The sequence below is a fragment of the Petaurus breviceps genome, unplaced genomic scaffold (genome assembly GCF_028583685.1).
Source record: "Petaurus breviceps papuanus isolate PSGF00001 unplaced genomic scaffold, PetGlider_PUasm1.0 90825, whole genome shotgun sequence".
Taxonomy (NCBI): domain Eukaryota; kingdom Metazoa; phylum Chordata; class Mammalia; order Diprotodontia; family Petauridae; genus Petaurus; species Petaurus breviceps.
In genome coordinates, this window is record NW_027187353.1 from 18840796 (window position 1) to 18865318 (window position 24523).

The window sequence follows — 24523 nt, forward strand, 5'->3', positions numbered from 1 at the left end:
ATCTATCTATCTATCTATCTATCTATCTATCTATCTATCTATCTATCTATCTATCTATCTATCTTATTATCTTCATCTTGATTTCTCTCCTGATCTCCAACTTTGCTGGAGTTGAGGGATCAGGAAAAGCCTTGTGTAGGAGGGTAGACTCTCAGAATTCCCTTCTAGATACCTGCGCCCAGATGTCCCAAAAGCAACTCAAATTCAATATGCCCAAACCAAAGCTCATTTATCTTCAGGTCCATCCCTCCTCCAAATTTATCTGTCTCTAGGTGCCTAACTTCCCATCCCTAGGTTCCTAACCACTTTTTCCTTCCCGTTATTACCTGCACCCATGCACCCATCAGTTGTCAGGTCTTAAATTGATTCAATCAATCAATAAATCACCAAACATTTACTAAGTTCTTCCTGTATGCTAGACACTGGGGATATAAAGGGAAACAGTCTCTGCCTTCAGGGGACTTTCAGTCTAGCTGCATATTTCAAGGTATAAACCAGAAAGACCCAGGGTGACCGTGGAGGGCGTGGCATGAGCAGTGCAGAAGGACATGGAATCAGGAAAGGCTCTGCAGTGAATGTGTGTTCAACCTGAACCTGGAAAGACATAGAGCTTTCTAAGAGATAGAGGCACGGTGGACAGTCAGCCGAGAGACACTGAGGTGGAGGTGGGAGTGGAGTCCTGCCCAAGAGGTGGGGGTCATGGGCTGCTTCTTCAGACTGTCTCCCACACTCCTTCCCTGCCCTCCACTTGTGCAGACTCTCCCCTGGTTTAAACTCCCATTGGTTCTTGTTAGACCACTGAAATAGCCCCCTCTCCAGTCTCCCTCACTTCCTGTCTTCCCTTCACACCGAGGCTAACCTGCTATTTCTATGGTATAGATCTGATCACATCACCACCTGTCCCGCTTAGAAATCTTCAGCCCCTTCCGATCATATTTAGGACAAAACGCAGGCTTCACAGGCCAGCCCGGAATGCTCTTCAGAGCCTGGCTCCCGCTAGCCTTCCCACCATCTCCTTCTCACACCCGTCCAGCTGCCCTACTGGCTGACCCCGCCTTCATTATCCCAAACCTTCTTGGAAGCCCAGTTTGGATGGGAGCGCCCCCCCCCCCCCACATGGCTTTACTGTGCCCCTTCAGCTATCAGCCCCTGAAAGTGATGTCACAAAAGCCTGTGCTGATCTAGGATGCTCCTCTTATACTCTCAGTGGGAGGGCAGCTCCCCAAGGGGCTGAAAGGGTCTACACATTTCAATGTCTGCATATCTGGGATAATTTAAATGCACTGTTAGAGCAGAAAGAGGCCTGGGGTTAAAGGACTGAGCATAAGTGAGAAAGGGGAGCTAGGTTTCCTTTCCTATTCTCCCAGCACACAAAGGATCAGGCCTGGAGGAGGCCACGCCCGAGAGATAGCAAGGTAGGCCATGAAGCAAGCCTTCAATGCTTTAAGTCTGTGCCAAGGCCACTCAACACAGTGGGATGGCTCGCTTGTGGGCACCACGACCAGACAGACTTTGGAACTAGACTTTCCTGCCCAGAGAAGCACTGGTTACAGACGGCACAAAGGGCATTAGCTGAGGCACTGGGAGGCCTGTATTCTGTGGGCAAAGTCTGCATCACAGTGCCTCCCCTGTAACAGGGATCCAGTAAATATCTGCCCGATGGATGAAGCCTGAAACCAGGGCTGGGCACCAGTGTCCAAAGACAACCTGGTCTCCCTCTTTTACTCTCTCTATCCTATCAAAGGGAAAAATGAACAAAGGCAGTGGACACTGTGAGTCTTGAGACTGGGAAGACTTCCATTTAGGGTCATGGCCCCATTTTGTGAAGGCTTCTCTGTGTTGGCTCTTTAACATGTAAGTCTTTCTGGTCAAATTTCAGTTTTTCAGGTATAGAGTTTCTAGGACTCTGATCGTTCAGGTTCCTTGGTTCCTCTCTAGCCTGCTTCTTGGTTATTTTATTGTTAGTACTCAAATGTTGGCATAGAGAGAGAGCTAAAACTCCATGATAAAAGTATAATTGTCTTTTGGGGAAAAAATTTGGTAGAAGAGGCAGTTGGAACTAATAATTAAAATCAGATGTTTACATTACCTATAGATTATGTAGGTGATTCTGTTACTGGTTACTATAATAAATGAGAAAGCTTTTAAATAGAAGGACGAGGTAGACATATGGTGCTAAAAACGCTATTATGTAAAATTATAGTTTCTGTATGGAAATGGAAATACAGGTTATTTAAAATGATAACAGAAGCAGCCAAGTTTTGCAGATAACACTTAGGCCACTGCTGGAGAAGAGAGAACAATCTGGATGTTTTCTACGTGCAGCCCTAACTGCATTTCTGAGCATTCTGGGCTACGATTTCTGCCAGCATTGGCCTCGTTACAAACGCGACTTTCTCTTGTTCTTGCTTTGTATAATCGAGGACAGTACAGACAAGATATAATTGAATTCTTAAAAGGGATTCACTGATCTACTAACTCCCTTTGGCACAGCTGATAGTGGCACAAAAGGGCTTTCATTCATGCCTTAATTATGAAATGAATCTATAATTAAAGAATAAAAATGCCATTATATATTATTAATTAGGTGTTCAGATCATTAGGATTCTATTTATATGTTTACTGTCAATGCCAATAATTTCTTCATTTACATTTAACTCTGTCTGGCTTCAAATCAATAGGTCCTATAAAAGCTGAGATGCTGGAATGCAGAGAGATTCCACACAGGCCGTCTGTCCCTTTCAGAGTAGTGACCCAGGCGTGGCTGACATTCCATTTACAAGCACTTAGAATCAAAGCATGAAGTCTTTGAGTGAACAAATGATAACATCTGATAAGAGAATGATGGTCAGTCCATAGGTAAAACAATGCTATTGGTTCTTCCTCCCAAGTAACTGCCATGTTCCTAACAAAACGGATACTGTAATAATCTCTTCCAAAGAAAGTTCTGAGAGGAATGGGCCTGAGAGGTACCTTCATAGCCACAGCTCCATGGGCATTACTGTTTCATACAAGTTACTATTAAATAGGCCAAGGCCTGTGGAAGGGGGCACCTTGTTTGAAGGACAGGAAAGAACCATGCAATGCAGCTGTGTCTAAGGGCACACTGCTTGTACTGACTGAGGCCCTGGGGCTCTGCCTCTGACCTCAGTGCAGCTTGATTCTACAGCCCTAGAAAAGTGGTCTTTGCTAGTCTCTTTCCTAAACACACACACACACACACACACACACACACACACACACCCCTCCACACCCACGGCCCCCCAGAATTCTAGATGGGCATTGCCTGTAGCCCAGGGATGGTGCAGAGAACTCCAACCTCAAGCACACTATAAATCCACACATCCACCCTCACCCCCAAATTTGGCCACCAGTCTAGCACAGGTAACAGTTCTCATGCCCAGAGGCCTAAATAATCCCATTTGTTGGGAGGTTTTCCTTCCTCTTCTGTATTGTATCCTAAAACTATGCTTGGGGATTTCAGGCAAAAGCCTAGTGTTGTCCCCTCTAAGCCTGACACTGGCCTGTCTGGAGCCACAGATACCAGGCCCGATCAAGGCTGAGTGTACAGATTTGTGCTGGGTTCGTTTAATAGCTTGAGATGTAACTACAACCATGTCCCCATTAATGTGAATAACAAATCCCATAAAGCAGTCACATTATTCAAATTCACATTAGTTAAAGTTATAATCATATGTAAAATACAGCAATTGGTTCCGGTCTAATGGAAATATGCAATGAAAAAAAATTTTAAATAAATTTTATCTGCTTATTAATGTAATAGCAAAGAATAAGAAAATGCATGTATGATTCATTTAGTACAAAGTGACAGAATAGTTACAGAGCAACATTTTAAAAACCAAAAAAGTTACTGAATGTTGTACCTAGAGATAACCCTACACTGATGACATGAGAAAATCATCATTTCTCTTGTTTAAAATCTTTTAGCAGCATAGACTGAAGCTTCTTGTCTTTCTTTAAATCTCTACACATGCTGGTGGGCACAGGGAGACTGCCATCATCTTCCCATCTCAGTGCATCTACATGCTTCGGTCAGCGTTGGGGCAGCACCCATAACTTCTGGCTCCCCAACTTCTATAGCTCAAGAGATCCATTCAGATTCTTTGAGCACAGCTTCTTTCCTTTGTATACTCTGCTGCCTGGTCATAACTTTGGACATCTTCCAACACTCTTAAATCCAGGCTGAGTTCTTTCTTAGAAATGTTAAGTTTGGGAAGGCATCCTTTTTCAGAATGAGCCAGCGTCCCTCCTATTAAACTGGCTCATCAGAGTCTCCGTTTCTTCCTCCTTTTCTGGAGACATCAGGATCTGCCAGTTTCTGTGTGCTTGTCTGCACTGGCCACTGGCCTGGCTCACCCCGCCCCTCTGCCGGCTCTGCTTCTCTAACGGTGACTCTGCGGGTCCTCCGTGGCTGTTTGCAGACCACACAAAGATGCTGCCGCTTTTCCTTCTCTTTTCCCTGTTTTGCCCACCTGCTTTGTAATGCTCCATACTGCCAATGGAGGCGTACCAACGTCTCATCCTAGTTTAGAATTACTCCGATCACGTTCATGCTGCTCAATTACATCAAGGTTTTGTTCTAATGTAACAAGCCTCTTTCTTTTGTGCTGTCAATGTTTCCATCTGAGGTACTTTTTCTTTTATGTGCTTTTAAGAGCTCTTTTTAAAAAACATGAACACACAACTGTAGGTACTTATGTAATGCAGCAGCACACAGCAAGTGGAGACAGATGACAAAGCAACACGTTAAAACCCCTGACTATTTCACACACATCCCATTAGCTGAATTTTGACTTGTATTAAATGTTAACTGGCATCATTTTATAATCCTCACTAAAAAAGAACTTTACACTGCTTGAACTCAAGTTAATCATGACTGAGCTGAACCAGTGCCTGGTGTGGGTTTAGCCCACTTCTTGGGAATCCACCTCTGATTTTAAGTCCCTATCACAAGCCCTTAGCTCCCTGCAGGTTAGAGAGAGAAAATCTTGGAAGCTCAAGATCCCAAATGATCAATACTTTGGACTAGCAGATCTGTGCCTCCTGCTCATCTAAACCCAGAGATACACATTTGACATCTCTCCCAGATTGAGAATCCCTTCCTCCACAGCCTCTCCAATCTCCTTCCCCACTCTTCTCATTACCCTTTCCTCTGCAAATACTGTCCATGAACAACCTTCCCATCAGCCTCCATCTCATCCTCTTATACTCTTTTCTGTCTTACATTATTCATAGAATCCTGACTGTCCGGAGGATATTGCAGTGTTGGTCACTCTCCCTGGTGACCACATCCAGTGGGTTGACCAGGAATAAGAGTTGGGCAGCTTCTTGCTCCTCTCTGACCATCCTGGATGCTACCCCTAGCTGCCACCATCACTGAACACCATCTCTGCCTTTTAGGCTGACCATCTGGTTCAGATCCCTCTCCTCTCTTCCCCCTTTCCCCTTTTTCACAATAGCTCAGTAATTAATGCCCACCTAAAATTACTTTGCATATTGTAGATTTATATTTCTGTCCAGTAGAATGTAAACTCCTCAAGGGCAGGAAAAGCTTTTTGTCTTCCTAGCGCCTCATATAAAGCCTGGCAACTTAATGCTTGTTAAACTGAATTCAGATATTTCTCTCTGAGTTTAAACTCTTTTCTTTCTCTCCCCCTGCCTCAATCCTCCTAAATCTATCCTTCATTCTCACTGCAACCTCTAATTCCTTCATCTATCCCTGTGCTGGCCCAATTTCTTTTTTTTTGCTGCCTTGGCCCTAGAGTTAACCTGTTCAATTTTACACTGCCCTGCACCCTTGAACCCGCTGCTGTCCTATGGCTGTCACACCATGGCAGACATCATGCCCATTCTCCTATGCCACTTATACTCCTGAGCTGCTAAATGCCACTGGAGAGTCACAGCTCACTGGGCAAATGGCCCACTCTAAGTTCATGTCAGCTAGTCTCAAATAGTTCCTCACTGGAGCTGGTCAGCTTTTATTAATCCTAGACTGATTCTCTATCTCAACTCTTCTCTGTAGTTGTTCCAAAACTTCTCTCTCTCTCTCTCTCTCTCTCTCTCTCACACACACACACACACACACACATACACACACACACAGTCAGATGACATTGGAGGCCTTCGTTATTGAAAAAAGACTCCATTCACCCAATGCTTCTTTTTCTCTCTTCTTACTACATATATGACAATTTTTCTACATCTTTATTCACTATCTTCCTCTTCCCTCCTGGCTCTGTGAAATCAGTGGTCCTTCTTCTTGCCGAGGCCAGCCCCTTTACCTGTGTCTCTGTATACAATGCCAACCTGAATCTTCCAACAGACTGCCCCATGGAGCATCTCACACTCCACCCCTCTCCTTACACCTATTCAATCAATTTCTGTCTCTCTCTTCCTGTTGACCAAGCACATGAAAAGGGCCAACAAAGACTAAAAATGGAAGAACGCTTTAATAACAAAATCACTTCTTGACACTGCCATCCCATTGATTCATTACCCTCTTTCTTATATCCCTTTCACTGCCAAAGTCCAAGAGAGTATGGCCTATGTTTGCTGCTCTCCCTCACTCATTGCCTAGTCACTTTTCAAAGAACGGCAAACTGGATTCTGGCAGGCTACTGGTCAAACTCCATTCTCTCCAAGGCTATGGATCCTCTCAAATAATAACTGCTTTTTCCCTGGCCTCACCTTCCTTGGCCTCTCTGCACCTTAGGACACTGATAATCATCCTCCCACCCTCTTCCTCCAGGGCCCCCTCTCTTAGCTTCTACAATATGTTTCTCACCTGCTTCTCTTGGATTATCTAAATCCTGCCACTTAGGTAAAGCATAGGCCCCAGGGCAGGTGGAGGTTAAAAGACTTGCCCAGAGTCCTAAGCATCGGAGGTTGCACTGAACTTCAGTTTTCCTGACTCCAGGCCTAGCCCTCTACCCACTACACTATCTACTAATTAGTGCACAATGCTCTATTAGCCCAAGACATAGTCAATCCTTCCAGGGCAGGGTTTCTTAGGTTTTTCTTTGTATTATTTCATTGTCTAGTACAGTGCTTTGCATAGAGTAGGTGTTTAATAAATGTTTGCTAAATTAAATTGAAATCTCCTGCTTTTTCTGCCTCCCCTGAATCTGTCCAATTCTCCTCAGAGCAAAGAGCTAAATGGGATAAGGCAAAAAGAGAAGTGGGGGCAAAGGGAGGAGAACAAGGAAGGGAAAAAAAGGTCAGAGCAATAAAGACCAAAGGGAGGAGATGAGAAATGCCAAAAGCCACATTTATACCCAATTCTCTCTCCACCAACTTTGACTATTTAGTGTGATTTAGTAAATTTATGAGGTGGAAGGAGTGGGGAGGCACAGAATGTGGAGGGAGGGGAGAGAGAACTGAGAATAACCAGAAAGCAGCATTCAGGAATTTCCTGAGTGCCAAGTCCTGCGCACGGAGACCCTACTATTTTCCATAGCATGAAAAGCCATGCAGTGAGAGTGAACATTAAAATGCATGTGTCAACCTCAGAGCATGATGTCATGTTTTTAGATCGACTTAAAAGCTACCGTTGCTTCAGGAGGTATTATCTGTCTGAAGAAAGATGGAACAACTCTTCCACTAGCTAGAAAATTAGATGTTAAGAAGCCAAATGAAAATGTCATTTTGCTTAATGCTAGTTATAAAATTAACAGCTTTATCAATACTTTTGGCAACTACATTTAAATTTAAAAGAAAATCCTCTCCAATAATCTCACAAATTCCTGATGGGTAAAGAAAACAACAGGAAAGAAGTTCATTTACCATTTACATGCAAAGCACTCGATACATCCCAGGGCCCAATGTGGCTTTAGCAGCAGATGATGGAAGGTTTCTTTAAAACTTCAAAGTGCTTTGGATTTCTTCAAGGTGAATTTCCTTTCTTTTTTTGTCTTATGCTTTGTGTTGCTTTATCAGGAAAACAATGTTTTCTGGAAGACAAAAGAAAGAAACAACTCTCTGTGTTCAAATGCCATTTTCACATATAAGCTACTATAATTTTTTTCTCCAGAACGCCACAACGGGCAACATCCTTAGAGATCATGTGACCCAATACTCTCTTTTTATAGAGGAGAAAACTGAGAAGCAGAGAGGGCACTAGTCCAAGGTCACAAAGAATTATAGAACATCATTAAATGAGATAACCCGTGTCAAGTGGGCTGTAAACCTTAAAGCTACATAAATGCTGGCTAGGATGATGATCACTATTATTACACCTAGAAGGCTTCTCAGATCATCTAGGCCAATTCTCATTTTACACAGGAGGAAACTGGGGCCTGAAATGTGATTTTCTGTGTTCACACGGCCGCTCATTAGACTCCAAACCTTGAGAAAAACAATTTCCTGCAACACCCACTTATTAATGCAATGCATTTTGGAAGAGCCTCACTTTCTGTTTGTAGGGTGGCCCATACTTCAGTAACTCAAGATGCTTCAGAGGCCGGATCTGCAAGGGCAAAGGGGCCAGTCTGTGTTCCAGGCTTACCCTCCTCATCTTCCCACAGCTGGTTTCACCAGAAATGCTTCAGCATTAATCTTTTCAGAGACCACTGAACATGGGGATTTTTTTTTTCAATGTGATAAAAAATGACAAGCAGGAAGACACAGTTACAACATTCAATTTTGGAATATTTTCCCTAAGCTTTTCCCCTTGAGCTACAAAAAAAGCAGATGCTACCAAATCTAAGTGTGAGCTAACTTCTGATCTGAAGTTAGACCACAATATGCTTCAATACTTTGTTGTTCAGTCAGTTTGAAAAATTCAGAGAAGCAGACCTTCCAATTCTTTTCTACTCCACTGGTACAATCACGTTCATTCTAGTGGTCATTCCTCTGGGCATGGGTGTCTCTGCACCCAGGTGGGCTCATCTCCAATTACAGACATAGTCTATTGTTTGGATTGTCCTTTAAGTCTTTCCAGCATTGGGTAGGATCAGGCAGACCTTTTATGAATTCCTTTCAGAATTCCATCCAGAGTCACTCCATGCTAAGATGAGGCCTTGGACTTTGATGAACCTGTGATTTCCCTAATGTTAGTATTCTCTTCAATTGTGCAGATTGCAATTTGTCTTCCACCTATGCTCTCTTATAAACCCCTGACCAAACTTGCTGGGGCCCTTCCTCCAGACCCGCTGGCATTACATGGAGACAAATGTACCGTGTTGGTGAACAGCCTATTATCCTTTGCTCTGGATAAATGACCAGTCTACTTCACTTTCTAGCTAAATTTCTCTGAGCTGACAATTTTTTTCTATGCTTTTGATATGCACATCTTCACTGGTAACACACTCTAATCCACTGTATCTAGTACTTATCTAGCTCTACCCAACCACGGCACTCATGGGGATTTGTGGTTAGGTAGATGATGCAGTGGCTACTGAGTTCAAATCCTGCCAGAGACACTAGCTGTGTGACCCTGGGCAAGTCACTTAACCCTGGGTTTCCTCATCTGTAAAATAAACTGGAGAAGGAAATGGCAAACCAATCCATTATCTTTGCCAAGGAAATCCCAAATGGGGTCATAAAGAGTCAGGTATGATTGAAATGACTTAAACAGCAACAAAAATTTTAAACATGCACAATTTTTTAAAAAGCACCTTTCACTATTGCTAGGCCATCCTTCATTTTCACTCTCTCTCCCTCAAAGCAGTGAGCAGTACCATTTCATTCTCAGGGCATCTGCCCCATCCTTCTTTGCAACACTCATAACGAACATAAGCAAAAAGACTCCCATGTAGGTCATGTTGGGTTCTGCAGCAGCTCCAAGCCTTTGTGACTCTCTAAGAGTTTTGGCCCAAGGTCTCAAGGTAGAGCTGCTAAAAGAATCCAGGGTTCCTGACTCTCAGGCTACTGCTTGTTCCATTATACTAGAATTTTTTTCTACCCTTGTAATACAACTCCTTGCCCTCCCAAGGGGAATATATATGTTTTTTTTTTTTTTTTGCTTCTTTGGAGGGATGAAGAGTAGGGCAATTGGGGTTAAATGACTTGCCCAAGGTTACACAGCTAGTTTGTGTGTGTGTGTGTGTGTGTGTGTGTGTGTGTGTGTGTGAGAGAGAAATGTCTGAGGCTGGATTTGGTCCTCCAAATCCAGGGCCGGAGCTCTATTCACTGCGCCACCTAGCTGCCCCACAAGGGGAATATTTTTTTTTAATATGTATATTGGGATATTTTCCCCCTGGAGACTAGTTTTAAGTCTTTATTCTCTGAAGGTTTCATAATAACAGTTGAGGAAAAAAAAAAAGAATGAAATCCTGATTGCTGGATATCAGCAGAAAAGCCAGTATACTGACACTTCTCCAGCTGCTTTGATCAAACTCTCAGGAGCTCCACTCTCGGGACCAGCGCTGCTGCCTAGTCGTTCTCTGGGTCACAATGGTGACCATCCATTATGGTCTATCATCATGATATGACAGTACATGATATCATGTACTGCCTTCCTCCATAACAGAGAAACCTCTCTGAACACTGCTGGGGCAGGTGTGACTTGGTAATCCTGCTCAGGGGCTGCATTGGTTATTTAGGTTTCTTTGAGTCAAAGGGAAGCACTCTCCTGGAACAGAAAGGAAATTGGATCTAGAGCCATGGGACCTGGGTTTGAATCCCTTCTGACACAGACTAGTTGTGTGACCAGGACTAACCTTTCTGAGCCCTAAAGTCCTTATGTGTAAAAGGACAAGCATTAGCTTGTCCATCCATCTCACAGGACTACTATGAGGCTCAAATGTGACAATGTATGTGACAAAGGCCTCTAATAAACCTCCAAGTTTCACACAGGGTCACTATTGCTATTGCCCTATCAAGTGATTCAGGGCTGTGTAGCTGAGCCACTAGGCTTCCTTGTTTCCTACTGTGGTAATGAAGCCCAGAAATGGGTAACACCCTTGATATCCACGTAGTTGGCATGCTATAAGGAGAAAAATTATTTAGCAAGACGAATGTAACATCAGCTTATTTCAGTGATGGCTCTGAGCTCAGCCAGCATGGCTCAGGGTGGTGAGATGAAGAGATTTTGAAAACCTTCTGGTTGACAGTCACAGCCCTAGCTCTGGGCCACTGACCAAGGGCACACAGAGCAGTGGGAGGTGAAGAAACAGGGTGAAGAGTTCTTTGTTCTTGCTACCGAAAATCTTCACATGTACAACATCCGTTCCACTTCTGAATTATGAAAGCCAAGGCAGTAAGGGGAGGCAGCCAAATACTCTTGAGTCATTACAGAGACAATAGGTAATGGCAGTGTGATTAGAAAGCCATCCACTAGTATCCAACACAATGACACACTGTGATGTCATAAATATCTCCTGAGAAAGGACTAGCAGTTAGATCAAAGCTTCTTTGGGGTTGAGTTTCAGTTAATGTACAGATTTTGCCCAAATCAAATCCAACTTTTATTTTGACTTGAGAGATTTTTTTTCCCCCTACATATAAATGCAACAAGCTTCCTTCTCCTTTTTCTCCTTGGGCCCAACATCACAGAAGCAAGGAGGCTGTCCTTAAACAGCTTAAACATCTGTCTAAAAGTAGCAACATCCCCCAGTCCCCATTCCCCTTCCCCTACTTTATGCAACAGCCTGTGGATGAGTCATAATCTCAGGCCTCTCCCTCCAGCCTCCATGGGACAGGGCTTCATGCATTACAGACAGGTTCAGTTCTGGAGGGATGGAAGGAAGGATGAATGGGCGGATGGAAGAAAGGAAGAAAGGAGGGAAAGCAGGTTTCTGGATAAAGAAAATGAGTTCTGAAACTCTGCATGAACTAACCACATATTCAGCACCAAACAGCGAAATGATGGCCTTCCCTATACTATAAAGCAAAAACACCAGTGCAGAAAAGACAGTAAGAGGAATACAAGAGGTATGCCACATATAGCAGCAGTCTTTTCTTCAGGAAGAAAGAAAAGACTGAGAATGAAAGAATTTCAGAACTGGACAGGACTTTAAAGATCATGCAGTCAAACTGCCTTGTTTTATAGGATCAGAAAAAGGAAGTAATTTACTTGAAGTCATACAACTAGTAAATGACATTTAATAAGTAATTTAATAAAATCCAAGTCTCCTTTTGACTACCCATCAAAGTCTCAGACACAGGTCATTCCAGAGCCCACTCTCTCAGCCAAACATCAAAGGCCTTCCAGATTCTGGGTCCAACCAACCTTTCACCCTGCTCCTCTGGACCCGGCCAGTGTATCTCCTAGCAAACAACAATTCTAACTGTTCTCTGAAATTGGGCTTCCCTCTGCTGCCTTGGTGCACTTGCCAACCCATCTGTCAGGCCCATAATTCCCGTCCTCATCTCTGACTCTCAGAATCCCCATTTTCCTGCAAGGTTTAGCTTTGGTTGCACCTCTTCCAAAAAGACACAAAATCCCAAACCATGCTGCCCTACTACCCCTTAGTATTCTCCCCCTCCCCAAATGCATTTGTTTCTCAATGCCCATGTCGTGCCCCTGCCCCCACAATGGTAAGCTCTTTGAAGAGAGACTCTTCCATTTTTGGTCTTTGGATTCCTGGAGAGTCTAGTACAGTACTTTGCTAATAACAGGCACTTAATACATATTTACGAATTAAATTGGGCACAAAAAGTTATTGATTCAACCAGGATTTAAATGTTTCTAAGGGATAAAATCATGCAGATGATAAAGTCCAATTATCAACTGCCCTTTTGGGACTATTTTCATGCACCTTTTGCAAAAGATATACAATCAACAACAAATTACCTGTGGCCAATTTTGTTCCTGTGTCCTGCCTTTCACAAACTACTGGAAAATGCAGAAAACATAAAACAGATGAAGTAATGAGAAGTGAGACAAAAATCTGAGGAGCAATTATCGCCATGATTTTGACCAGATCTGAGAGCCTCCTGAAGACCTTAAGTCCTAAGCCCTCAGCCAAATTCCAAGTGAAGAAAAACTTCCTTCCCTCTCAACACAAGCCTCCTTGGGCTCCCAGGGATCTTGGTGAAGAGGAGGCATAACCATTAAGCCCTCATTTTCTCAGTATGTGAAAATGCCTGTTTCTTCCCACACCTCCCTTTCTCCTGCCAGCCCCTCCTTCCAGCAAACACATGACTAACACAAAGTCATCTCTTCAAGGAACAAAATGCTTATTCAAAATAAGTTAGAAACAAACTGACCAAGTTACTTTGATTATACTTTGGAAACATTTCACGCAGAGAATTCTCAGTATGGAATTATATAGGCCCATTCTTTTTTAGAAACAACAGTTTCTTCTAAGTTACATGAATTAAATGTTCTACACCACACTGTCACTTCCAAGCAGTCGGATGTCTGGTTAGGGATGAATGAATTTCATCACTATTTTACAGACTTGAAGCAATTGGTTAGTGTTACCTTTTTTCTTCTATTCTACAGTCACAATTTTTCCCTTTATAATGAATTTCAACACCATCAACTTTTAAACTATTTTTAAATACAAAGCTTTATGTAGGTTTTAGATTTGAAATGAGCAAAGATCTCAGCTTGGCCTCCTTTGCTTCTACTTCTCATTCCCTTTCTATGATCCCTGTTGGTTCCCTTCCCTCCCTGACAGCTGCCAAGTCCTGGCCATGGGATCAGAGGAGCTGAATTTGAATCCCAGGCCTGGAACTCACTACTGTGTCATCTCTGGCAGATCACGACCACACTAGGTTTTGCTTTTCTCATCTGCAAAGTGAGGAGGTTGAAATGAGATGGCGTTCTAAGGTTCTGATCAGACCTGGACCTATGACTGTACAATCCTTGAACATTTTATTCTCTCTAGAGGCATGGCTTGCAACCATTTCTCTTCCCTCCATCCCTGAAGTTCAGGCTTGGCTGGAACCTCCTATGATTCTGAGGTCTGACTGACTAACCTGGGCCAGATATGGGTGTGGTGACAGGGGTCACAGGAGAATGAGAGCTGATGGAGATTGGGGGGTAGCTGTCATAGAGTAAAAAGAACACTGAAGTTGTGGGCATAATTCAAATCCCAATGCTGTTTCCCGCTGCCTGTGTGACCTCGGGATACTACTTCCCTTTTATAGAACTCAATTTTCCTAATCTGCAAAATGAAAGGGTTGGTTGGGCGGGATAATATCCAAGATGCTGTCTCTCTCTAAATCCCATGATCTTAGGACAAATTCACACAAACACACACGTGCACATGCGCCCTCATCATCATTGCTTTTTCACCCCATCTTTCACCTCCCCAAATGCAACACCTCACTCTTTCCATACCTATACAATATGACCCCCTCATGGGGTTCATGTGCCAGAGCTGCCTTTTGGATCCTTCAGAGTGCACAGACTGAAACTTCTCTGAGTAATCTGAGATGCCAGCTATAGGATTCTTCTGAGCAGGAGAGTCTTCCGTACTGCTTCCCAACCCCCACGTCCACGGAGCTCTCAGAGGGCACAGGGTATTGCTTTCATGCACAATTTCATGAACATGAAGCTGCCAGAAAGGCTGATGCACTGAAGCCATGAATGCAGAATCTAAAAACCACTGATCAGACTGATAAATATTTGTTCCAATATTAAAAAGCTAGTATGTCCTTGTGCTCTTAATTTAGTGATACTTTAGATATTTTCTATTTAAAAACAAAAGTGAAATAATTTAGTTGGAAACAAAAGAGAAAATGTTTCTTAATCTAATTAATTCACAGTCACTTGTGCAGACTATATGAAGAGTCAGGCTGCAAGTAAACTGTTTGAAAAGGTAGGAAATGGTGCAGTTCTTGGAGTATGAATGTTCACTCCTAGATTTAATGAATCAGTTATACTACTTCGCAAAGACACATCTTGTTTGGCTCCTACGGTCACCAATAAATGTCTCTTTTGTTATGATGTTTAAAATTTTTTTGAAAACATTTTTTTATTTAAAGTTTTGAGTTCCAAATTCTATCCCTCTCACCCTCCCCTTCTCCCTCTCTGAGAGAGTAAGCAATCAGATATATAGGTTATACATGTACAATTAGGTATAATATTTCCATATTAGTCATTCTGAATAAGAAGTCTCAAATAAAAAATTGAAAGTGAAAAAATAGCATGTTTCAGTCTGTATTCAAACAATATCAGTTCTTTCTCAGGAGGCAGATAGTATGTTTCATCATTAGACCTTTGGGATTTTCTTGGATCATTGTATTGCTGAGAATAGCTAAGTCATTCACAGTGCTTTGTAGAACAATATTGCTGTTACAGTGTACAACATTTTCCTAGTTCTATTCATTTCATTTAGTATCAGTTCAAGTAAATCCTTCCAGGTTTTTCTGAAATCATCTTGCTTGCTTTGCTTCAGTTGAAGCATAATAAATTCTCCTCCTGTCCCTTACTTTTATGCTACATGCATCTCTTTGTTTCAAGTGTGTTTCTTGTAAACTACAAATTGTAGGATTCTGGTTTTTAAACCATTCTGCTATCTGCTTCAGTTTAATGGGTGAGTTCATCCCATTTACACTTGGAGATATGATAACTAAATATTTCACTCCTTACTATTTTTCCCTTGTTTATCCTTCTCCTTTTCTGTCCTCACAAGTGTTTTACTTCTGATCATTACCTCCCCCATTCTACTACCCTCCTTTTTATCAAACCCCTCTCCCCCTTCTATTATCCTCCTCCCTTTTTACTTCCTTATAAGGGAAGAGAGATTCCTACATCCAACTGAGTGTGTATGTTATTCCCTATTTGAGCCAATTTTGATGAGAGTAAGGTTTAAGCCCTGCCCTTCCCCCATCTTCCCCTCCATTATGATATCTCTTTCACTTGGGATAATTTACTCCTTATCCAATTCAATCTCCCCCCTCCTTCTTCAGCGCAATTTTCTTTCTCACCTTTTTGTCTTTTTTTTTGGGGGGGGGGGGAGGAATTCATCCCATCAAATTCACCTTATATCCACACCCTCTCTCTCTGTATATACTCCTTCAAATTGCTCTCATAGTAATAAAGTTAAGAGTTACAAATATTATCTTGTCATACAGAAATAGAAACAGTTTGACTTTACTGAATTTCTTATGTTTTCTCTTCTTTCATTTTTACCTTTTTATATTTCCCTTGAGTCTATATTTGGAGATCAAATTTTTTATTCTGCTCTGTTCTTTTAAATAGGAATGTTTGAATGTCCTTTATTTTGTTAAATATCCATTTTTCCACCTAAAAGATTATATTCAGTTTTGCTGGGCAGGTGATTCTTGGTTATAATCTAACTTCTTTGGCTTCCAATATATCATATTCTAAGCCCTCTGGTCCTTTTATATGGAAACTGGCAAATGCTGTGTAATCCTGACTGCAGCTCCATGATATCTGAATTATGTTTTTGACAGCTTGTAGTACGTTCTCCTTGATCTGTGAGTTCCAGGATTTGGCTATGATGTTCATTTTCATTTTAGGATCTCTTTCAGGAAGTACTTGGGTAGATTCTTTCAATTTCTATTTTGCTCTCTGGTTCTAATATATCATGGCAGTTTTCTTTGATAATTTCTTGAAAGATGTTGCTCAGGCATATGTTTTTTTTTATCATGGCTTTCACCTACTCCAATAATTATTATATTATCTATCCTGGATCTATTTTCTGGGTCAGTTGTTTTTCCAATGAGAAATTTCTTCTACTTTTTACTTATTGGATTTTGTTTTTATCATATCTTGATGTCTCAAAGAGCCATTAGCTTCCACTTGCTCAATTCTAATTTGTAAAGAATTATTTCCTTCAGTGAGTTTTTGTACCTTCTTTTCCATTTGGTCAATTCTATTTTTAGGGAGTTATTTTTCTTGGTAAATTTTTGTATATCTTTTCCCCATGCTATTGACTCCTTTTTCAGGATTCTCTTTCATTATTCTCATCCCCCCCCCCCCCATTTTCTTCTACTTCTCTAATTTGCCTTTAAAAATTCTTTTGAAACTCTTATAGGAATTCTTTTTGGGCCTGAGACCAAATTACATCTTTCTTTGAAGCTTTACATATAGTCATTTTGACACTATTGTCCTCTTCTAAGTTTGTGCCTTGATCTTCCCTGTCATCACAGTAACTTTCTAAAGTCAAGCTCTTTTTGGTGGGGAAGAGGGGAGGAACTGTTCATTTTTCTGCCTTTTTTGTGACTTAGTGCTTCTACCATGTTTTCCCGATAATAAGACACTGTCTTATTAAATCTTTTGGACAGAAAAACACCAGAGGGCTTATTTTCAGGGGAGGGCTTATTTTAATGAACATTGGCAGCAATTTTAATAAACAGGTAAATGTGAACAAAAAAATGTACCTTTATTCAATAAGCAAATCACTGGGGAAGAACAGGATGACGCGCTCACTGCTGCAGCTCTGATTGGATGCAGCTCGGAGTGCGGCGTGTGTTTTATGGGGGGGGGGTGGTGGTGCATACAGAGGGTACCATAGTGTAGCGTGTAGTGCAGGGGATCACCTTCACTACAGTAGCAATCTCAATAGGGCTTATTTTTGGGGGAGGGCTTATTTTAGAGGAATCTTACACAGTAAGGGGAGGGCTTATTTTCGGGATAGGTCTTATTATTGGGGGAACACGGTATGTGAGAATTAGGCTCTGGTCCTGCACTGTCCCAAGCTGACTGTGCTGGGGCTCAGAGGCTTGCTGCTGGTATTCACTAGGCTTCAGGGATTAGCTGTTTGCTTTCACTGGAGAGTAGGCTCTCTTCTGGATATGGCCTGTTGACTTCTCCTGGGTATGGGGATTACCTGCTGGCCTGCCCCAGGGTCAGAGTTTTTCAGCTTGGTTGCTATTATAACAGAGACTTTCTAGGGGCTGGCCCTGGAGGAGGGATCTTGTTGCTGGTCTCCCCCAGGGGTGGGGCCCTGATGCTTGGTTGCTATGGAAACAGGGTCTCTCTGCTGGTAGGTCCCAGCCGTAGGGTCTCCCTGTTGGTAAGCCCCAAGGTGAGGCTTCACTTCCAGTCAGTGATGGGGTTGGAGTCTCATGAGGTGGCTTGTGCTAGGGATGGGGACACTAGGTGGGACCTTGCTGTGCTTCACAGGCTGCTCACTTGCCAAGGGGTCTACCCCAGGTTTGAAGCTTTGCTGCAGGCCCCCTGCTGCTGCTGCTTTTGATCCTCACTCCCCTCCTACCACAAAGAGACAGACCTTTTCAGTCAGGCTGGTAAGTAGCTTCCCTGCTCCAAGATCAGCTCGGAGGTGGTTTTCTTTTCTTTTTTTTTTTTTTTTAAAGCAGCTGGGGTTAAGTAACTTGCTCAAGGTTACACCACCAATTATTTCATGTGGGTGTTAAGTATCTGAAGCCAGAACGGATCCCAGGTCTCCTGACTCTGGGGCTGGCGCTCTTACTAACTGCGCCACCTGGCCGCCCTGTGAGGTGGTTTTCTAGTTGTTTGGAGGGGAATTTGGGAGGGCTTCAGAGGATTCCTTCCTCACTCAACCATGCTGGCACTGGAAATCCAGGTATAATTTTTAAATTCTGTAGAAAAGCTGGTTTGGATAATTCCGATATTTCCATGTTTATCTGGCAGTTGTGGGACTGGCCTAACAATAATGATGGCTAATATATCTATATCTATATAGCATTTTAAGTTTTGCAAAGCATTTTATAACTCATAACAATCCTGTGAGGTAGGTGCTTTTATAATCCCCATTTTATGTATAATGTATTTATGACTGAAGCTTGTTAAGTGACTAGCCCAGGATCATGCAGCTGGTAAAGTATGAGGCAGGCTTTGAACTTACCTCTTCCCAAGTGAGTCCAGTACTCTAGCTTACTTTGATCCCAGCAAAGACTATGGAATACATGGATTGAACATTTCAGAATTATAAGGAGCTACAGAGATCATTCAATCCAAAATTCACTTTAAAGAAAATAAAACTCGGTCCCTAAGAGATGAAAGGAATTCCCTCAAATCACATTCCTAACTAGAGCCAATAGAACCCAATGGACTATGAAACTCTAATATTATAACCTAAAAGAAAATGTGGATGACACACAGATGTCAGGGAGTCATCTAAATGAGGGCATGTTTTCTATTTTGCAAAAATAAAGGCTATTCCTTTAACCATCTGCTGTACTAGGGACAATTAGGCTTCTAGCCTCAGCTTGTGAGAAGCCTGCACTTGATTAAACAACACATTATAAGGTACCTTACTGCTGATATGGAAAAACCTTGAAACAAAATACATTAAATCTACTACTTCCAGGGAACCTGTGAAGAGCCAAGCTGTTTACGCCTCCACGTGCACAGACCTAAACTGCAGAGTTCCCTGCTTAAAGGCAGAGAATTGAGGGTCACTCTTTCACCAGTGCTGGAATGCTGCAGCCTGCCTGCATTCAGGATGGGGATGAAAGATTCTGGGCCTGGACTGCTACTGAGGGTCTTTCCTTACACTCAGACAGGAAAAACACTTTTGGTTTTCTATCTACAGTAGCTTTTCTTGATGGGAAAGACTATGGAGGGTTTCAGGGGAAAACTTCTTCTGTCCAGACCAGATGATGTAGTGGAAAGGACCCAGATCTTTAGGTGAGGGGAGGCCACAAACCTAAGCAGCTGAGTGATCCTTCTTCAAACGAGTCACAGACTTTCAGGACCTCTATCACCTTATCTCCAAGATGAAGGGTTGGACTGGGTGGCCTCAAAGGTTCATTACATCTCTAAAATATTGTTGGATGCTATTTAATAGTCATTCATTAAGTATCTATTATGTGTAGGGCAGATGGGTGGCTCAGTGGATAGAGGGTAGGGGTTGGAGTCAAGAGGACTCGAGTTCAAATCTGGGCTCAGACACTTACTAGCTAGTTGTGTGACCCTAAGCAAGTCACTTAATCCTTTTTGCCTCAGTTTCCTCATCTATAAATGAGCCAGAGAAGAAAATGGCAAACAACTCCAGCATCTTTGCCAAGAAAAATTCAAATGGGGTCACAAAGAGTCAGACATGACTGAAACGACTGAATAGATAAAGAAAGCTTGAATGAGAAACTGTAATCACCTTCATGCTTCTAGATATCATGGTCAGATAGTACTGGTGTTTTACTAAATTCAACAAACATTTATTAATGATTACTATCTGAGATACGCTGTACTCAGAGCCGAGTATAAAGACAAAACCAGAGGTACAATGCCTCCAAGAAAATGGAGGATTCCAAGGGACTGGGAGAAAGGTACTCCCTAAACAAGACTTGCATAGGCAAAGGCAAGACAAAGGGAGAGAGAGTGCCCTGGCCCTGCACCAGGGGGACCAGGTGGCCAGAATGGCTAGAAAGGGAGGGATAGGATAGAAGTCTGCAGGGGCAGCCAGACGTGGAAGGCCTGAAGCTTCAGATAAAGGGTTGTGCATTTCATCATAAGGACAATGAGAAACGGAAGAGGCTTCATTTAGGAGATGACACGGTCACTTTAAGAATATCATTTTAGGGCTTAATTATTTTGAATTCTAACCTAAGACACCAAATAAAATGAGCACTTACATATACATGGCAGAGCAGAAAGGGAGGAATTGAGGTGAAACAAGTCTCTATTACATAGAGCATCCTTTTATTCTTAAGGATAGAATAAATTGAACATGTAACTTTCAAAGCAGTCCTGCTTCTTTGGGATTCCTTTTGGCCTTCCTTCTGTTCTCTTTTCAATTAAAAAAAATTTTGAAAACCCTATTTCTAGTCCCTTTTCCCTTTCTCTAGTCTTCTTCCTCCCAAATGGAAAAAAGAAAAGCTAAACCCATATAACCAATATGCATAGAAAAATAAAACAGATTCCTGCACTGACCATACCCCAAACTGTATGTCTCTGTTGGTCAATAGATGTTTACTAACTACCTAATGTGTGCCAGACCCTGTGCTAAATGTTGGGATGCAATGGAAAGCAAACTGACAGCCTTCCAGGAGCTCTGGGAGTCTAACAGGAGATAACCTGCCAACAGCGATGCACAAACAGCCACATCTGTGTTAAAGGGGAGGTGACCCACAGAGGGCAGCCCACTGCCTCTCTACCAGGGGGGCAGTATCAGGGCAGCGTGCTTCATGCCTGTTAGCTGGGGTCTGTTTGCTTGTTTTTATTATCATACTGGTCATAATCCTTAGGGCTTCGAGAGCCGGACTGTCTGGGGTTGTGGGTCTGTTGTCCTTTTCTACATTGTTGTTATTGCCTAAACTGTTCTCCTGGCTCTCCTCATTGTACTCTCCATCAGTCATTATACATTTTCCAGGTTTCCCTAATATTGTCTCTTTTGCCATTTATGACAGCAAAATAATATTCCATTATTTATATGCCATGATTTGGTCAGCCATCACCCACTTAATAAGAAGCCCATTAGTTTCTAGTTGTTTGTTGGAATATTTTTGCATACTGAATCTTTTCCCTCTTTATATGATCTCTTTGGGGGTATAGATCCAAGAGTATGAAGAGTTTAGGGACCTTCTGAGAACTGTTCCCAATTGCTTTCCATCAATGTGCTTGTTTTCCTATAACCTCTCCAACATCTGTTATTTTCTACTTTTTTCATCTTTGCTGATCTGATAGGTGTTAATCAGAAAATAAGTTGCTTTAATATGCATCTCTCTAATTATTAATGATTTAGAACATTTTTTTTACTACTTTTGATAGCTCATATTTCTTCATTTGCCTAGGCATGTCTTTCAATCATTTCTCAGTTGAGGAATCTATCTCGTTTTTTAAAATCTGAATCAGTTCTATATCTATCATGGAAATGAGACCTTTAACAAAGAAACTTCCTGTTCCTCTCCCCTCCCCCAGTTAACTGTTTCCCTTCTAATTTTTTTTTAAAGCAATTGGGGTTAAGTAACTTGCTCAAGGTTACATGGCCAGTTAGTTTTTGTGTGGGTGCCAAGTATCTGAGGCTGGAACTGATCCCGGGTCTCCTGACGCCAGGGCCGGCGCTCTTACTCACTGTACCACCTGGCTGCCTCCTTCCCTTCTAATTTTAACTATTGGTTTTGTTTGTGCAAAAACTTTTACATTTTATATAATCAAAACTGTCCATTTTATATCATGTGAGCCTCTCTAAGTATTGCTTATTTAATTGTGCACTCCTCACCATTCATAGGTCTAAAAGGTAATTTCATCCTGGCTCCTCTTTTTTATGAGGTAACAACAAACACACACACACTCATATATGTATAAATGATCACCTCATAAATAAGAGGACATATATTAGCTAGCTTGCTAGCTACAGATCACACACAGAAAAGACACATGTTATCATGTAACTAGGACTGCACTACACTATACCTAATTTATGCCAGACTTCTTTCCATTTTTTCCAACAGGTTTTGTCAAAGAGTGTGTCCTTACCTCAGTATTTATGGCCTTTGGGTTTACTGAACACTAGGCCACTTACTAGCTTTGCTTACTTCTGTAGAGTGTATGATTAATCTGTTCTATTGATTAAACTCTGTTTTTTAACTTGTACCAAATCATTTTGTTGATCCTGTTCAGTAGTGGTTTGAGAAATAGTACTGTTAAGTCCCCTTCTTTCCTACTTTTTTTTATTGTTTCCCTTATGATTCTTGATCTTGTTCCTTCATATATATTGTGGGTTTTTTCTAGCTCTACAAAGTAATCCTTTGGTAGCTGGATTGGTATGGCAATGAATAAGTAAATTAATTTAGATAGTATCATAATTTTTGTTCTATTAGCTCAGCTTAATATGAGAAATGAGTATTTCTCTAATTCTGCAGGTGTGCCTTATAGTTGTATTCATACAGTTCTATGTCTCTCTCTCTCTGTGTATATATATATATATATATATATAATATATATATACTCTCAAATATTTCATATATTTTGTAGTTATTTTGAATGGAATTTTTATCTCTCTTTATTGGGCTTTAATAAACAAAAAAATGGTGATTTGTATGGATTTAATACCCAACATTGAAGTTACTGTTTCAATTAAGTTTTTGGTCAGCTCTCTGGGACCCTCTAAGTAAACTGCATTATCTACAAATATGATAATCCTCCCCCCCTTTTGTCTATAATTATTCCCTCAATGTTTTGCTTGTCTTATTGCCATATGTCAGCATTTCTAGTACCACGGGTCAAACCATAGCGGTAATAATGGCCATCCTTGTTTTACTCTTGATCTTAATGGAAAAGCTTCTAGTTTATTCTCATAACATGTTATGTTGGGTCTTGGTTTCAGTTAGATACTGTTTAACTATATTAAGGAAAAGTCCATTGACAGCTATGAATTCTAATATTTTGAACAAAAATGGCTATTGAATTTTGTCAAAAAGTTTTTGTGTCTTGATATAATCATAGGTTTAACTAACATTTAACTACACATGCATTCCTACTATCAATTATGTATAACATTTTGATATGTTAGAGAGGTTAGCTGAAAAACAGTAAGATATTGAGGGACAAACCTAGTTTTGAAATCTTCCGTCAGGAGCAGAGCTAGAACAGAGCTGGCTGGCTTAGCCCTTCCACAAAATGCAGACTCCTTTGAGGAACTCACCAATGGGAGAAGGGGGATGGCCCAGTGAAAGCATATTCTAGGATGAGGGACCATAAAGACAGTTAAATGTTCCAGGGCAAGGAGGCCCCAGGCACAGAAAATAAGATAAAAAAGCAGTTGAGGCATGGTTCTGAAGTCTAGAAATCAGGAGTAAAGCTGGGAGGGGAAAGCAGGAAAGAAAGGGAAGAGGAGTAATCAGCCTCGAAGAAGTGAGTGGGACTTCATGATATTAATAAGGATAAATCGAGGGTAGGTATTTAACCTAAATGCAACAGAGAGCCAGGGGCCTTTCCTGGGCAGAAGAATGACATGGACAGGGCTTAGGAAGATCACTCTGGGAGTATGGAGGATGAACTGGAGAGGGTAGAGACCTGAGGCAGGGATACCACAGAGGAAGCTATTGCAGTGATCCAGAAAGGTGTGATTAGGGACTGAACTAGGGAGGGGGGGGGTAGCTCTATGAGCAGAGAGAAGGGGACAGATGATAGGAGCTGAGATCGATCAGACTTGGTAAATGACTGGGCAGGGATGGATGAGGATGAAGACTCAAGGATGACATGGAGGTTACAAGTCTGGGTTACTGGGAGAATGATGGCTCCATCACTAGAATTACAGATCTGTTGCCTGATAGCCCCTGATTCATTGTGTATGAATCTATGTCCCTCTTCTCTGTGGACCTCAGTTTCTCCATCTGTAGAATAAGGTGGCTAGTCTTAATATCTAATGCCTTCCCACTTCTGGACTGAAAAATTTATTCTATTCCCCTAGAAATTCCATGTGATTAGATACATTAAATGCCACAGATCACTGTGCTAAGAGCTGATGGGAGGGGGGACCCAAACTATACAGACTGTCTGAGCCACAGGTCCTGCTCTCATGGAACTCACAGTCTAGAGAGGCATGAGACATGAAGAGGTTACTATCAGAAACACCTTCACACATGAAGTCAAAGGGTTCTGTGATGAGGGAGGTGTGGTGGGAGGTAGGCATCAGGAAAAGAACAGATAAACAGAATTTCTGTTTGCCTCCATGAAGCCTGCGAGCTTCTTGGGCCCAGTGGAGTTAAGTAAAAC

General features: G+C 41.8%; 1 protein-coding gene across 11 annotated transcripts in view; it reads right to left on the minus strand.

Moving 5' to 3' along the window:
* Positions 1-24523, minus strand: part of PEAK1 (pseudopodium enriched atypical kinase 1) — a 280555-nt gene that overhangs the window by 118233 nt on the left and 137799 nt on the right. For all 11 annotated transcript variants that reach the window (XM_069071434.1, XM_069071426.1, XM_069071435.1 and 8 more), the window contains one exon: positions 7804-7970. The gene's annotated coding sequence lies outside the window, so the exon portion shown is untranslated. The remainder of the gene's footprint in view (positions 1-7803; positions 7971-24523) is intronic.